We start from the raw sequence: 15,500 nt of genomic DNA, 5'->3' as shown, positions 1-15,500 counted from the left end.
TATTGTTAAAATGCCCACAGTACCCAAAGCAATCTACAGATTTGGTTCAAATACCAATCATATTTTTCTACAGAACCAGAGCAAATAATCCTACAATTTACATGGAACTACAAAAGACCCCAAATAGTCAAAGCAATCTTGAGAAAGAGAAACAAAGCTGGAGGTATCACATCCCAGATTTCAAACTATAATACAAAGCTCTAATAATCAAAACATTATGGTACTGGCACAAAAACAGACCCATAGATCAATAAAACAAAAAGCCCAAGAGTAAGCCCCCACTTATACAATCAATTAATCTACGACAAAGGAGGCAAGAATATATAATGGTGAAAAGACAGTGTCTTCAGTAAATGGTGTTTTTGGAAAACTGTATAGCTACATGCAAAAAACCAGAAGTGGACCACTTTTTTTTACACCTTACACAAAAATAAACTCAAAATAGATAGAAGACCTAAATGTGAGACACGAAACCATAAAAATCCTGAACAAAAACTTACACTGTAATCTCTTGGACATTGGTGTCAACAATATTTTTCTTGATGTGTCTCCTCGGGCAAGGGAAACAAAAGCAAAAATAAACTATTGGGACTACATCAAATTAAAAAGGTTTTGCACGGTAAAGGAAACCATCAACAAACCAAAAGCTAACCTACTGAACAGGAGAAGATATTCACTGATGACATGTCCAATAAGAGGTTAATATACAAATTATATAAAGAATTCATATAGCTAAACACCAAAAAAAAAAAAAAAAAAGATAATATCTGATTTAAAAATTGGCAGAGGACCACAACTGGTATTTTTCCAAAGTAGACATAGAGACAGCCAAGTGACATATGAAAAGATGCTCAACATCAGTAATCATGAGGGAAATGCAAATCAAAACCACAATGAGATATTACCTCACACTAGTCAGAATGGCTAATATTTAGAAAAGACAAGAAATAAAAAATTTTGGTGAGGATGTGGAGAAAAAAGAACCCTTATGCACTGTTGGTGGTATGCAAATTAGTACAGCCACTATGGCAAACAGTACGGAGGTTTCTCAAAAGAAAATACTATGACCCAGTAATTTCATTTCCGGGTATTTACCCAGAGAAAACAAAAACATTAATTCAAAAGGCTATATGCACCCTTATGTTTATTGCAGCATTATTTACAATAGCCAAGATACAGAAGCAACCTAAGTGTCCGATAGCTGAATAAAGAGGATGTAGTGTATATATTTAGTCAATGGAACATTATTCAGCCATAAAAAAGAATGAAATCTTGTCATCTGCAACAACATGGATGGTCCTAGAGGATGTCGCACTAAGTAAAATAATTGAGACAGAAACAAATACCATATATCACTTCTTATATGTGGAATCTAAAAAAACGAAAACGAACAAAAAACAAAAATAGACTCATAAATACAAAGAACAAACTGGTGGCTCCAGTTATAAAATAAAGAAGTCATAGGAATAAAAAGTACAGGATAGGAAATATAGTCAATACTATTGTAATAAATTTGTATGGTGACAGATGGCAACCACACTTATTGTGATGAGCACTGACTAACGTATTGAATTGTTGAATCACTATGTTGTACATCTGAAAATAATATTTTATGTCAACTATACTTCAATTAAACAATAAATTAAAAGTGTCATACTATCGTAACAAATCAGACACTACCTCCGTTTTTAAAGGTATTTTGGAATATCCAACATACTGCCCATCACCAAAGAAGATTTTAAAGCTAGGTTTCTTCCTTCTTTTTTCCTTGAGTTGGCCATTTGTGGTTACTGCACATCAGCAAGGAGAACCTTTGCCTATTTGAGTGGCAGCAAACCACTGAAATGAATTGTGACTTGGGAATTAAGAGAAACAGAATTTGTATAGTCAGTTTTATCATTAATGAAAAGAGATGTTTTGTTGTGAAAAATGATGGTAGTCCTTATCTGCTGTGATTTTCTACTCACTCTGGGTACAGGTTCATGAAGAACAGACTAAAGCAAGAAGTTTGTAAGGAAAGTCTGAATTATTTCTTCATTCCACCCTCCAGCTTCCATACCTTTACCGCTTCTGTGGTTGCTATGAATTGCCAAATAGGTTTGGTAAATTCATTAACTTCAGTATTGAATATTCTGATATTTATAGTAACCCCCTCCTTTCGGCGCCAGCAGTGGAATGTAGTAAATGCTGTGTCCGATCACGGACATCTAGAGTGAGGCCTCGCTCTCTTTGCCGGCCTTTGGCAAGCAGGTAATGCACTCGATGCACTCTGGAGCGGTGTCCTTTAGAGAGGCCCTTATCTAACTAACTTATTTCCTCCCTGTGGTCTCCATTCACCGACCCAGAGGGTTTGGGGCTCTTAAAAGGGAAGCCCAGGTTGAAATGTAACCCTTCCTCACCTATTACCTTGGATTATATAAAATACCATTTTATTTCAGTTTTCTCTTCCTGGTGAAGAGAGGTACTTTCCCTTTATCCTCTTGAATCAGATCAGATACTGACTAAATTATTCAGAAAACTGCACTGTTAGAAGCACGATGTTTTAAATTCTGTGAAAAGCTATGGAAATATGAAAAGGTTTTAAACAGCATCAGATCACCAGAACCTAAAAATGTCGGCTGACTGAGCTTTTATTTTAAGCTGCTGAGCAAAGATTTCTTGGAATATTAGTAACATCTCATTAAATGAGACACTATCTGAACCTTTACCTGTCTTTGTGAATTATGATTACCGAGTTCAGAAAATAGTATTATTCCACTACAAATTACCTCTATAAATCTCTCCCTTCTGAAACCATCTGCCATTCCTTTTACCATCTATAGTTCTCAACAGGACTCTGATGACTGCCTACCACTTTATCCATGAACTGCAAAACCACGAGTCTTTTTTTTTTTTAATGTTAAGAATAAATGCTACATGGAGCTGTATTAACCACACAATTAAGTCAGCTTTAGAAAGCCAAGTGTAGAATCTATGTAGGTGTCTGTTGTATTAAAAAAACAAAAAACAAAACAAAACCCGGAAATATTAGAGGCTGTCTCATTGCTGTAGTTCGATGAGAAATCTTATGACAGGATATTTCATATCTGGCAACATTTTGCAAGACTCTTTTTCTACTGCCTCATGTTCTTCTTTTATGAAGTCTGTGCTCCCACTAGGTAAAAGGACAGAGCTATTCACACAGTAGATGTGTCTTAGTTGACTATTTATTTACATTGGCAGCCCCAAGAATTTGTCCTTCTACTTGAATGTTTTATGTATGTCTAGTCAAATTCCAAAATAACACTAGTTTAAATATTAGTTATATTACAAGTTCAATTTCTTTGTAATAAGGTTTGATCTCCTGTCATGTATTATACAGAAGAATATATAAATATTTTGTGAAGTCTATAGAGGAGAGGGGTTAGAGGTTTATATAAGAAGATAGAAATTAATGCCTTTCTGGTGCTTTTTGGAGTGGGGAAAAGCAATTTATTTTTCATGCTTCACGGGTCTTGACAATTTTGATTTGTTTTCTTTGAAAGCAGACCTGTTTGAATTGGATGATGCAGGAAGAACCCCAAAGAAAAATCAAAGCCAGCAGCCTCTTTTCAAAACAGTAGCCAATGAAAAAGAATATGAGTCTTCCAGATCTTTTAACTTCTAGTCTTTTTTTTTTTTAGATTATATTTATTTATTTGAGACAGAGACAGAGACAGTAAGAGAGAGTAGAAGCAGGGAGGAGAGGAAGGAGCAGGCTCTCCTCTGAGCAAGGAGCCCCATGTGGGGCTCAATCCCAGGACCCCAGGATCATGACCCGAGCTGAAGGCAGACGCTTAACGACTGAGCCACCCAGGCGCCCCTAACTTCTAGTCTTTTTTATTACCTCTTCAAGGAGGAAGGAGGAGACGCTGTATGATTATCAGAGACAAAAAAAGAAACTGAAGAAAGAGGCTGGAAATTTGTAACTGGTTGAAACGATGACATTGTTAGTGGAGATTCTATCATATTTCTTTCATGTTGTTTCTCCATAATGTTTCTCACTGTGCACATACAGTACAAAACTCTTAATTGCAATGTGCATAAAAGAACACTAGGAAGATTTTAAGTAAACTTTTTAGGACTGCCTATAATCTTATAGAATCATAAAAGTGAATAGTTATAGATTTTGAATGAGAGGGAGCAAAATAAAGCAATGGGGAAAATCTTTAATTCATACAGAATTTTAATAAGCTGGGGGATTTCTTCTTTCTCTAAAAGCATTCAGAGGGTTTTGTTTGTTACATTTTGCTGTCTTACTGAGACTCAGCGTCTTTGCAAGCAAACTTCTGTAATTCTTTGCAAAGAAAAGAAAACTTCTGGGATTTAAGCTTGAAAGGCAAAATGAGGCAACTCTAAAGTTCTGGCTTGGTTAGAGTCTACTGTTTGCAAATTTAATCAAGGTCTTCTACAAGCATCAGCTTGACATTAAATTTAAGTGCCCATTAAAGTGAGAGTTTGACAGCAGTTCTGAACGTGAAGTTCAGTCTGAGGACATCTTTACAGCTGGAAGGGAAAAAAAAAGTGGAGAAGCCTCAAGCCACTGTGGTAATTAGATCCATTTGTTAACTTCTTTCCCAATGTCGGCGGAGGAGGGAGGGAGAGAGAAGGCTGATGGAGAGGCAGGAGGAGCTCGAACTAGAAAGACAGTGCTCCCTCTAGAAATTGGGCAATCCAAAGAAAAAAGGCAACTATCCCCTCTGACAAATGAGTAAGATGGGGAAATTATTTCAAGAACTTCATTTGGTTTGTCTCCCTTCCCACACAGACAGAACCGCAGGGTGTGAAAGTTTCATTTTGAACAGGTGTGCCCGTTTGGTCGTCAGGCCCTTTGGAAGACACACAACATTACTTGGGAGAGGGTCTCCCAAGCGCATTGTTGGCTCAAAGAGTTAGTGTTTCTCACAAGCGTATCTGACTTTAGTTCAGGTAATCACTTATTTACCCAAAGCAGTGGGCCTTCTTTTCAGCACTGAGTTCCTGACAAGTAGCTACTGCCCCACACTAGGGCTCTTCACCATAATTGGCATTGCAGGCGATGAGCTTTGGGACGCTATGGGAATCTTGTCACCTGCAGGAAATTATCTTCCCACTTCATCTGACCTTCCTGCCAACAGTGATGCTATCTCCTGTTATTGGATTTGCCTTCTATCCCATAAGCTCTTTTCGTCCATTGCTTTATGACATTTTATTTTCTCCAAGAATTATCACCATAGAACCTTATCAAAAGCTGAAGAATATGTCTGTATATAAAGCTTCTGTATTTCCCCTGAGCCTTCAATTGCACTGTTTTTGAACCCTGATGACAAGGTAGGGAAACAACACTGCTAATAAATGCATGACGGATTTTTCAATTCAGCTCTGTGTTTCTAGGTATTCATTCACTGTAACAGAACTATGAGGCTCTTTAAGGGTCTTTGGGTTTTGTTTGTTTTAGTTTTGCACTGAAAGCACAGGGAGAGAATAAATTCAGCAAATGATGCATTTAAGACTGTGAAACAGGAAAATGAAACATCTCATGCAAATCATGCAAATTTTCCTGATTCCCCCTCTACCTTTTTTTTTTTAAGATTTTTATTTTTATTATTTATTTTGACAGAGAGAGAGACAGCGAGAGCAGGAACACAAGCAGGGGGAGTGGGAGAGGGAGAAGCAGGCTTTCCGTGGAGCAGGGAGCCCGATGTGGGGCTCGATCACAGGACCCTGGGATCATGACCTGAGCCGAAGGCAGATGCTTAACGACTGAGCCACCCAGGCGCCCCCCCCCCCTTTTTTTTAAATTTTAGCTTTCACTTGGGTCATAGAGGATGTCAAGATCTTCATCACTGATTAAAAAGGATATAGAGCTACATGCTTCTCTTTTATCTTTCCTTTCATTGCAGAGAATTAGAATGCTGATTTGTTTGTTTGTTTTTTAAGTAGGCTCCATGACCAGCTTGGAGCCCAATGTGGGGCTTGAACTCATGACCCTGAGATCAAGAGCTGAGCCGGTATCAAGAGTTGGATGCTTAACCAACTGAGCCACCCAAGCACCCCTAGAATGGTGATTTAATAGTCCTCTACCACCCTAACTCTTCTTGGTTCTCTCTAAAGTTCCTGCCTCATGCTCTTTGCATTCCATGGGTCTCCCTAGGTGATCTCATCCACTCCCATCTATATGCAAATAGTTCTCAGATCTGCTTCTTAGACTGAGATTTCTCCTTTGAGCACAGACCCATCCATCCAACTACCTCTTGGGCCTGTCCATTAGGAGTCCCACAAGTACCGCTAATGTGTCCAAAATCAAATCTATTCTTCTTTCCCTAAGTTTCTCTTTGTGGGAACTCTGAAGTTAACCTTGACTATCTTCTCCCTCACTTTCTCCATACATCCAAGTCCAGTTGATTTTGTTTTAATACCAGCATGTCTAAACCAGTGGATCTCAACTGGGGGTAGTTTTGACCATGGGAGACATCTGGTAATGTCTGGAGACACATTTGGTTGTCACAACTGGAGAGGGGTCTGCTACTGGCATCTGGTGGGTAGAGGCCAAGATGCTGCTAAACAGCCTATAATGCATGGGACAGCCCCTCACAACAAGTATCTGGCTCAAAATGTTGGTAGTGCCAAGGTTGAGAAATCCAAAACAATTTCTTCTGCTCCATTCCCACTTGAACTGCATTGGATCACTCTCTCATCACCTCTAACTTCTATTACCACTATCTAGTCTCCATGTGCCTAACCTGCATCTATTCCCACAACCCTCCTTAAACATGGCTCTCCCTTACCTACATGATGCAGTCCACCTGCCCATGGTTACATGTTTGAGGTCCTCTATGACCAGACCCCTGCCAACCTCTCCAGTCCCATCTATTGCCACTCTCTATTCTATGATTCTATGATTCTGTGATTTAGCCATTCCAAACATGCTTGCCCTGCACATTCACTATGCTCTCTCATCTCTTGCTTCCTTGTTTCTCTTCCTGCTGGGAATACCCTTCCATTCCTTGCCATGCTAACTATTATTTCTCCTCTAAGGCTCAGATTGGCTACACATTCTTTCAGCCTTCTCTGATGAACCAATATGTGGAGTTACTCTTAGAAAATATATTGGAAGCCCTAAGTGGTGATTGGGGAAGCAGCTAAAACATCAGCAGCATTCCTGTTCTTGGGCTATTGAGCAGGATCCCATGATCCCCAGGGGCAGAGCATAAGTTAGGGGCTATGAAATAATGTAACCCTCAGTCTCCCCTTTCTGTACCTGGTGATTGCTAGCCCAAACATCCCTGATCTCATGACTGCCTCCCTGCATGCCTACATGTAGGGAAGAATGCAGGCCTGCTTTATGGCTTCAAGATATTTGCCGTCCCTTTGTACTCCTTTCCCACGCTTTGAGGCATCTGTCCTTGCTTTTCTGATTAAAAAAATATAAAAAAATAAAAAAATAAAAGCTATGTGCAGAATTCAGCTGTGGCTGCTCTCCCTTGCGAGGCAGCCCTGCATGACCGCTCAGATTGATGTCTGAGAACTTTATTTCAGTGCGCGATGACACCAATATAGTTTCATTGCTCCTTTTAGGCCATCTGATATATTTCCATCACAGTACTTCTTGTATTTATAATCATCCATTTACTTACGTTCCCCTTCATTGGACTATAAAATTCTTGAGGGCAGGAACTATGTCATTTTCATATTTGAATCCTTAATAATTAGCATTGTCTCTAGTTCTTAGAATGGCGCGTGACAATCTTGGGCACTCAGTAAATGTGTGTAGAGGGAATGAGGGGTTATTTATTTATACCACAGCAATTTCAAATTCAATGTTTCTAAAACCTACACATAAAGAGGTAGAATGGACACAGGGCTTCAGATAAACCTTGGGCAACTTCCTTAATTTTCATGTGCTTAATTTACTTCACCTATGAAATGGAGATAATAATCGCATCCACTTGAAGGGCTATTCTATTAGAATAGAAAATTCTGTTAGAATAGCTCTATTTTGGGACGCCTGTGTGGCTGAGTCAGTTAAGTGTCTGCCTTCAGCTCAGGTCATGATCCCAGGGTCCCGGAATGGAGTCCCGCATCAGGCTCCCTGCTCAGTGGGGAGCCTGCTTCTCCTCTGCCTGCCACTCCCCTGCTTGTGCTCTCTCTGTCTCTGTCTATCTCTCTGACAAATAAATAAATAAAATATTTATTAAAAAAAGAATAGTGCTATTTTATCTACAGCATTTAGAACACTGCCTGGCTCATTGTAACACTTAGTAAATGTTAGATGTTGTTATTTGATAATCAACACTTATACATGGGTCCTCCCTCTTTGAGGGGCATCTATTCTGGAAAACGCTGCTTACCTAGAATGATCCTGTTATGTGCACTATACTGTAGTAGGTAAGGGGGAAAAAAAAACATCAGTCAAACAAAGTTTTAATAAAAGGAACTAATGTCAGTGGATTCACCTTTGACTGCTTCACCTTTGTGTCCAGGCAGGGTAGATGGAGAATTAAAAACCGTGAAACTGTAAAAACAAACAAACAAAAATCTATGAAACTGTAGGATCCCTATATATGGCATATACTGTGGTATAAAAATTTGCTGAAATGGTATCACAGAGTACTGCTTGTCCTCTGAGGTAATCTGAACTGAGGTAATCTGAACTTTAGTATATAGAAAGCATTGTAAAATGTTCTCTCTTAGGGTTGTGATATTTCAATGGCCTACATATGATTCCCAACGACAATAATGCCTGTATACTACAGTCTCCATGCACTTCAAAAGTACTTTCATGCATATCAGATCAGGGGCTATCATGGCACCTCTGGGAGTGGATATGAATAGTAGTCATCTGCATTTTCCCTAAAGAAGAAAATGACACACGGAGAGGTTAAGTCCCCTGAGCTGGGTCACAAACCCTGATGGAATCAGGCACTGTGATTCTCTGGCCTGTGCACTTTCTTCCCCATCATTGGTTTTCACCAAAGGCCTTGAGGCCAGCCTCCATAGTTGAGCTGAGCAGCCCAAATTGCATTCCCCAACTAGATCAACACTTTACTATTGTCTTTGGCAAGTTAATTAACACTCTTGCTTCAATATCCTCATCTATAAAATTGGGATAACAATATTAACTACATCTTAGGGTTGGTGTGAGATTAAATAAGAATTTGTTGTCAAAATGCTTTGTACATGGTCTGACACATGGCAACCTCTAAATAATTGTTAGCTATTATATGTAGTTCTGTTACATTTTTTTGGAAACTTCAATATAGAGTATTTCTTTTATTAAAGAATAAGAATTCCAGAACCCTTATCTCTTCAGATAAAAGCAAACTACAGACTCTCAAAATCATGAGGAGTTTCTACAACTAGGATTTCTCCTAACTGTGGCTTCCTTGGTATCATGGAATAATCTAGAAAAAGTAGAGCCAGAACTGGCACACAAAATCGTGGGAAATTTTATATGCCTTGTGTTGTCCATCAGCTTCTCAAGAATAGTTAACATATCATCTTATGTCTTGGTCAGAGGACTGCACTTTTATTCCCTTGTCTAAACCATGGCATCTTCCCTGTCATTTCAATTCAATCTCTCTCCTTAAACCATAACAGCCTATCTTCCATAAGAAGTAATCTGGGTTATTAGTCATAGAAATCAAAGAGAGAAGCTCTGGATTTTTCTCTTGATGTCCCATCCAGGCCACTGTGCTATATGGCAGATGTCCCGTCAGTAGGTTCCAGGAGAAGCTAGAAGCCTGGGGGCACACCCAACTTCTTGGTACTAAGCGTATCACTTAAATCCATATACAACTGGATCTGTACATTAAAATAAGATAAACACCAGAGTTACATACAGCTTCTATCCATACTCAAATTGCAGGCTGTAAAAAACACCAGGGCAGAATGGCATACATACTGCCTCTGGGTTACCTTATCCTTACATTAGGAAAAACAGCTTATTTGTGAAGGTGTTATTCATTGTATAGGAAGTTACAATTGATGAGAAAGGCTATCTGCAGATTCCTTCCACTTACACTGGGAAAATACAACCCACCACTAATCTGCTTGTGTGTTTCCTCCTTTTAAGCCTACCTAACAGTGGGGACTTTAGAGGTGTCCTAATTAAATCTCTAACCCAATATAGTAAATATTTTCTGCTTTTGCCCCAGTAATCTCTTTTGAAACTATGCAACTCTGTTATTTTAGTGCAAAAGCAAACATAGACAACACATGAACAAATGGGTATGGCTAGATTGGCCTAAAATGGGCCAGATTTGACATATGAGCCATAGGTTAACAACACTTCATATAGACGAAAGGGGCAAAATTTTGCCCCTTTGAAGAATAAAAATTATAAAAACTGACTAAAAAAGAAATAGACCACCTGAATTGCCCTTTATAAATATAAAACTTGAAAATTTCCCACAAAAAGCTAGACCCAATGGCTTCACTGATACATTCTAAATAGTATATATTGAATTATATTGAAAAAAAATAATACCAATCCTACAGAATTTTTTCAAAAACAAACAGAGGACAGAACACTTCCCAACTCATGTTACAAGATTAGCACTGCCCTAATACCAAAACCAATCACATTACAAGAAAACAAAATTACAAACCAATATCCCTCATGGATAGAAGCAAAAATCTGTAACAAAATGCTAGCAATTAAAATCAGGTAATATATAAAAAGGACAATATATCATGACCAAATGGAGTTTATACCAGGATTGCAAAGTCAGATTAACATTCAATAATTAATTAATGTAATTCAACATGTTAGCAAAATAAAAAAAAAACCCATATAATCACTTCAATAGATATAGACAAAATTCAACATCTGTTCATGATGTATACATATAAAAAAAATGCTCAGTACAAGCAATAGAAGGGAATTTCCTTAACCTGATAAAAGGCAGCTATGAAAATCTTAGAGGTAGCATCATACTTAATTGTGAAAGATTGAATGCTTTTTTTTTAACATCTGGAACAAGACAAGGACATCCATTCTCACCATTTCTCTTTCAGCATTATACTGGGGGTCTTAGCTAATGCAGTAAGGCAAGAAAAACAAATGGAAGCCATATAATTTGGAAAAGAAGAAAGAAAACTGTCTTTATTCAGTGAGATGATTATGTATATAGAAAATTCTATGAAATCTTCAGAAATGTTACTGGAATAAATAAGTGACTTTAGTAGAGTCAAGGGATACAAAGTCAATATACTAAAATTACTTATAGTTCTACATACTAGCAACAAACAATTAGAAAAGGAAAATTCAGGGGTTCTGGTTCAATATGACAATGTAGAAAGATACTGAACCTATCTCCTCTCATGGACACACAAAATCTATAGCTACCTGTGAAACAATTTCCTCTGAGCTACCCCCAACCCCCAACAAAAAAATAAAAACAAAACCAAAAAAACTAGCTGAGCAACTCCTGCATCTCAGATAAATGAGAAAAAACCCACATTGAAGCAGGTGGGAGAGGCTGAGATGCAATCTTGCCATAAACCCCCACCCCCAAGATAGCAAGCAACCCACAACAGGGAGGAAATTCAAAACCCCAAGCTTCAACCTGAAGGGCAAAGGATTTGGAGTCCATATCACACACCCGTACTCTTAAGACCTGTACCCTTAAAATAACGATTCCTAAAGATAATATAATTAACCCAGTTAAAATACTAGCTTATAATATTAAAAGGTAGAAAAGAATTAACCCATCTTATCAATTAAGTATGTATTTGCTTAATTTAAAATGAAATCATGGTGCCAGGACTATAACTGACACTTTTAATCTGTCTGGATTCAATTCAAAAGACACTAGGAAAGTTCACTTAAAACTCTTTATAGGAATGGGGCTTCCCAGCAGAACTACTTGCATCTTGAATTCTTTTATTTCTGTAAAGGAGCAGCTCCACTAGAAGTGAGTGAGATAAACATTTAAATGTGGGTGAATATCTGGGAACCAGTGACCCAACATTATGGGATTAAAAGGTTTTAATCATGAGGGAAGACATTTGGGAGAGATGAGGCTTTCATCTAGCTTTGAAAGCCAACATAGCTTACATTCACAAGACCCACAAAACTGTTTCTCAGTTCTTAAAGAGAAACAGTTCTTAAAGAGTACGCACATGCAGATTTACCTGCCCTAGGGCCTAGTGCAGATGCAGCCAACTGAAAAGCACCCAGACTTTCTATAAAAGAGTCTCATTTGCTTAGCTTAAAAGATCAGCCTGAGTGGCAGGCATCTAATTTAACACATATCTAGGGACCTGCTGAAACACTCTTTGGAGACAAAGGCTGGCGGGTACCATCTTTGCACTCTCCCTCTGTCTTGCTTCAGCTCACTAGTATCTCCTAGAAGGAAGCTTCTATGCACATCTGGTGCCTGATGTTTATGGCTCCACCCAGGGGACCCTCTAGAGTGCCTGGGTCTAGTGCCCAGCAGGGTTTCTGCTCAAGGATCCCACAGGACTGTAATAAATGAAGAAAAAAATTCTTAACTGGCCACCATTCCCAGGGCACACCTAGAAGCAACTGACTGAGTCACCCAGACATTCTGTGAAAGAAGACTATTAGTTCATCTTCGTGCTGTGGTCTGCAGGGGTAGAGCTTTAGAAGGCATTCAAAGGCAAGTTCTTATCAACTTAAAAGAGACTTATAAGTTGTTTTATATATGCCTCATCATAACCACAGAGCAAAAAGACTTATAGTAAATATACAAAAGATAAGGAGAAAGGAATCTAAGTGTATAATTATATAAAAATCATCAAGGAATTGGGAGCAAGAGAAAAAGAAAGGAACAGAGGAATTACAGAACAGCTAGAAAACAATTAACAGGGACATCTGGGTGGCTCAGTCAGTTAAGTGTCTGCCTTCACCTCAGGTCATGATCCCAGGGTCCTGGGATTGAGTCCTGCATTGGGCTCTTTTCTCGGCGGGGAGCCTGCTTCTCCCTCTGCCTGCTCTGCCTGCTACTCACCCTCCTTGTGGCTCTCTCTCTGACAAACAAATAAATAAAATCTTAAAAAAAAAAAAGAAAACAATTAACAAAATGGTACTAAGTACATACCTCCCAATAATTACTTCAATGTAAATGGGCTAAATTCTATAATCAAAAGATACAGAGTGGCTGAATGGTTAAAAAAACCCAAGATACATCTATATGCTGCCTAAGAGACTCACTTCATATTTAAGGACAAACACAGACAAAAAAATAAAGGGATGGAAAAAGATATTCCATGCATTTAAAACCAAAAGAAAGCTAGGGTAGCTATATTAATATCAGACAAATTAGATTTTAAGCCGAAGACTGTAATAAGAGACAAAGAAGAACATTACATAATGATAAAGAGGTCAGTCCAACAAGAGGATATAACATTTGTAAATATTTATGCACACAACACTGGAACACCTAAATATGTAAAACAAATTTTTTTTTTTTTTTTAAGATTTTTTTATTTATTTGACAGAGAGAGACACAGCGAGAGAGGGAACACAAGCAGGGGGAGTGGGAGAGGGAGAAGCAGGCTTCCCGCCGAGCAGGGAGCCCGATGCGGGGCTCGATCCCAGGACCCTAGGATCATGACCTGAGCCGAAGGCAGACGCTTAACGACTGAGCCACCCAGGCGCCCCAATATGTAAAACAAATATTAACAGACCTAAAGAAGAAACAGATAATATAATAATAAGAGACTTTAACCAACTGAGCCACCCAGGTGCCCTATAATAAGAGACTTTAATACTCACATTCACCCATCCAGAAAGAAAACCAATAGGGAAATACTGGACTTAAATGACACATTAGACCAGATGGACTTAACAGACATTTACAGAATGTCAACCACAATGGTATAAAATTAGAAATCAATTATAAGAACAAAAATGATAATTCACAATAGGTGGAGATTTAACAACATGCTACTGAACAACCAAGTGCTTAAAGAAGAAACCAAAAGAGAAATCAATAAATACCTTGAGACAAATGAAAATGGAAACAAAATGTAGAAAAACTTAACAGGATGCAGCAAGAGCAGTTCTAAGTGGGAATTTCATAGCAATAAAGGCTTACATTATGAAACAAGAAAAATGTCAAACAACCTAACTTTGCATCTCAAGGAGCTAGAAAAAAGAATAAACAAAGCCCACAGTTGGTAGCAAGAAGGAAATCACAAAGATCGGAGCAGAAATAAATAAAATAAAGTATAAAAAGACAATAGAAAGATAAATATTGACAAAACTTTAGCTAGACTCACTGAGAAAAAAGAGAAAGGACTCAAATGAATAAAACCAGAAATGAAACAGGAGACATTACAACTGATACCACATAAATGCAAAGGATAATAAAAGACTACTATAAACAACTATACACCAACAAATTTCACAACCTAAAGAAAGAAACAAATTTCTAGAAATTTACAACTTACCAACAATGAATCAGGAAGAAATAGGAAATCTGAACAGACTGATTACTACTAAGGAGATGGAATTGGTATCAAAAACCTCCCCAACAAACAAAAGTCCAGGACTAGATGGTTTCACTGGTAAATTTTACCAAACATTTAAAAAAGAATTAACACCAACTCCTTTCAAACTGTTCCAAAAAATAGAAGAAATAAAAACACTTCCAAAGTCATTTTACAAAGCCAGTATTATCCTGATACCAAGACCAGACAAGGACACTATAAGAAAATAAAATTATAGGCCAATATCCCTGATGAACACAAATGTAATAATCCTCGATAAATTATTAGCTGATAAAATTTAACAATATATTAAAAGGATCATGTGCCATGATCAAGTGGGATTTATTTTAGGCAATAAATTCCCCCCATGCAGGGATGCAACATCTGGAAGTCAATCAATGTGATATGCCATAATAACAAAATGAGGGTAAAAAAATTTATCTCAATAAATGCAGAAAAAGCATCTGACAAAAATGCAACATTCATTTATGATAAAAATTTTTAACAAAGTGGATATAGAGGGAGCATACTTCAACATAATAAAGGCCATATAAGTCAGGCCCATAGCTAACATCATACTTAGTGGTGGAAAGATAAAATCTTTTCCTCTAGGATGAGGGACAAGACAAGGATGCCTACTCTAACCACTTTTGTTCCACACAGTATTGGAAGTCCTAGCCAGAGCAATTAGTTAAGAAAAAAGATATCCAAATCAGAAAGGAAGATATAAAACTGTCATTATTTGCAGATGATATGATAGTGTATATAGAAAACCCTAAGAATTCTACCAAAAAACTGTTGGAATAAATGAATTCAATAAAGTTGCAGGATACAAAATCAATATACAAAAATATGTCATGCCTGTATACACTAATAATAAGTAGCCCAAATAAATTAAGATAACAATCCCATTTATAATTGCATCAAAAGGAATAAAATATGTAAGAATCAATTTAACCAAGGAAGTGAAAGACCCATACACTAAAAACTATAAGACACTGGTGAAAGAAAATGAAGCAGACACAAATAAATGCAAAGATATT

Source organism: Halichoerus grypus, chromosome 9 (assembly GCF_964656455.1).
Source record: "Halichoerus grypus chromosome 9, mHalGry1.hap1.1, whole genome shotgun sequence".
NCBI lineage: Eukaryota > Metazoa > Chordata > Mammalia > Carnivora > Phocidae > Halichoerus > Halichoerus grypus.
This window is presented reverse-complemented; position numbering follows the sequence as displayed.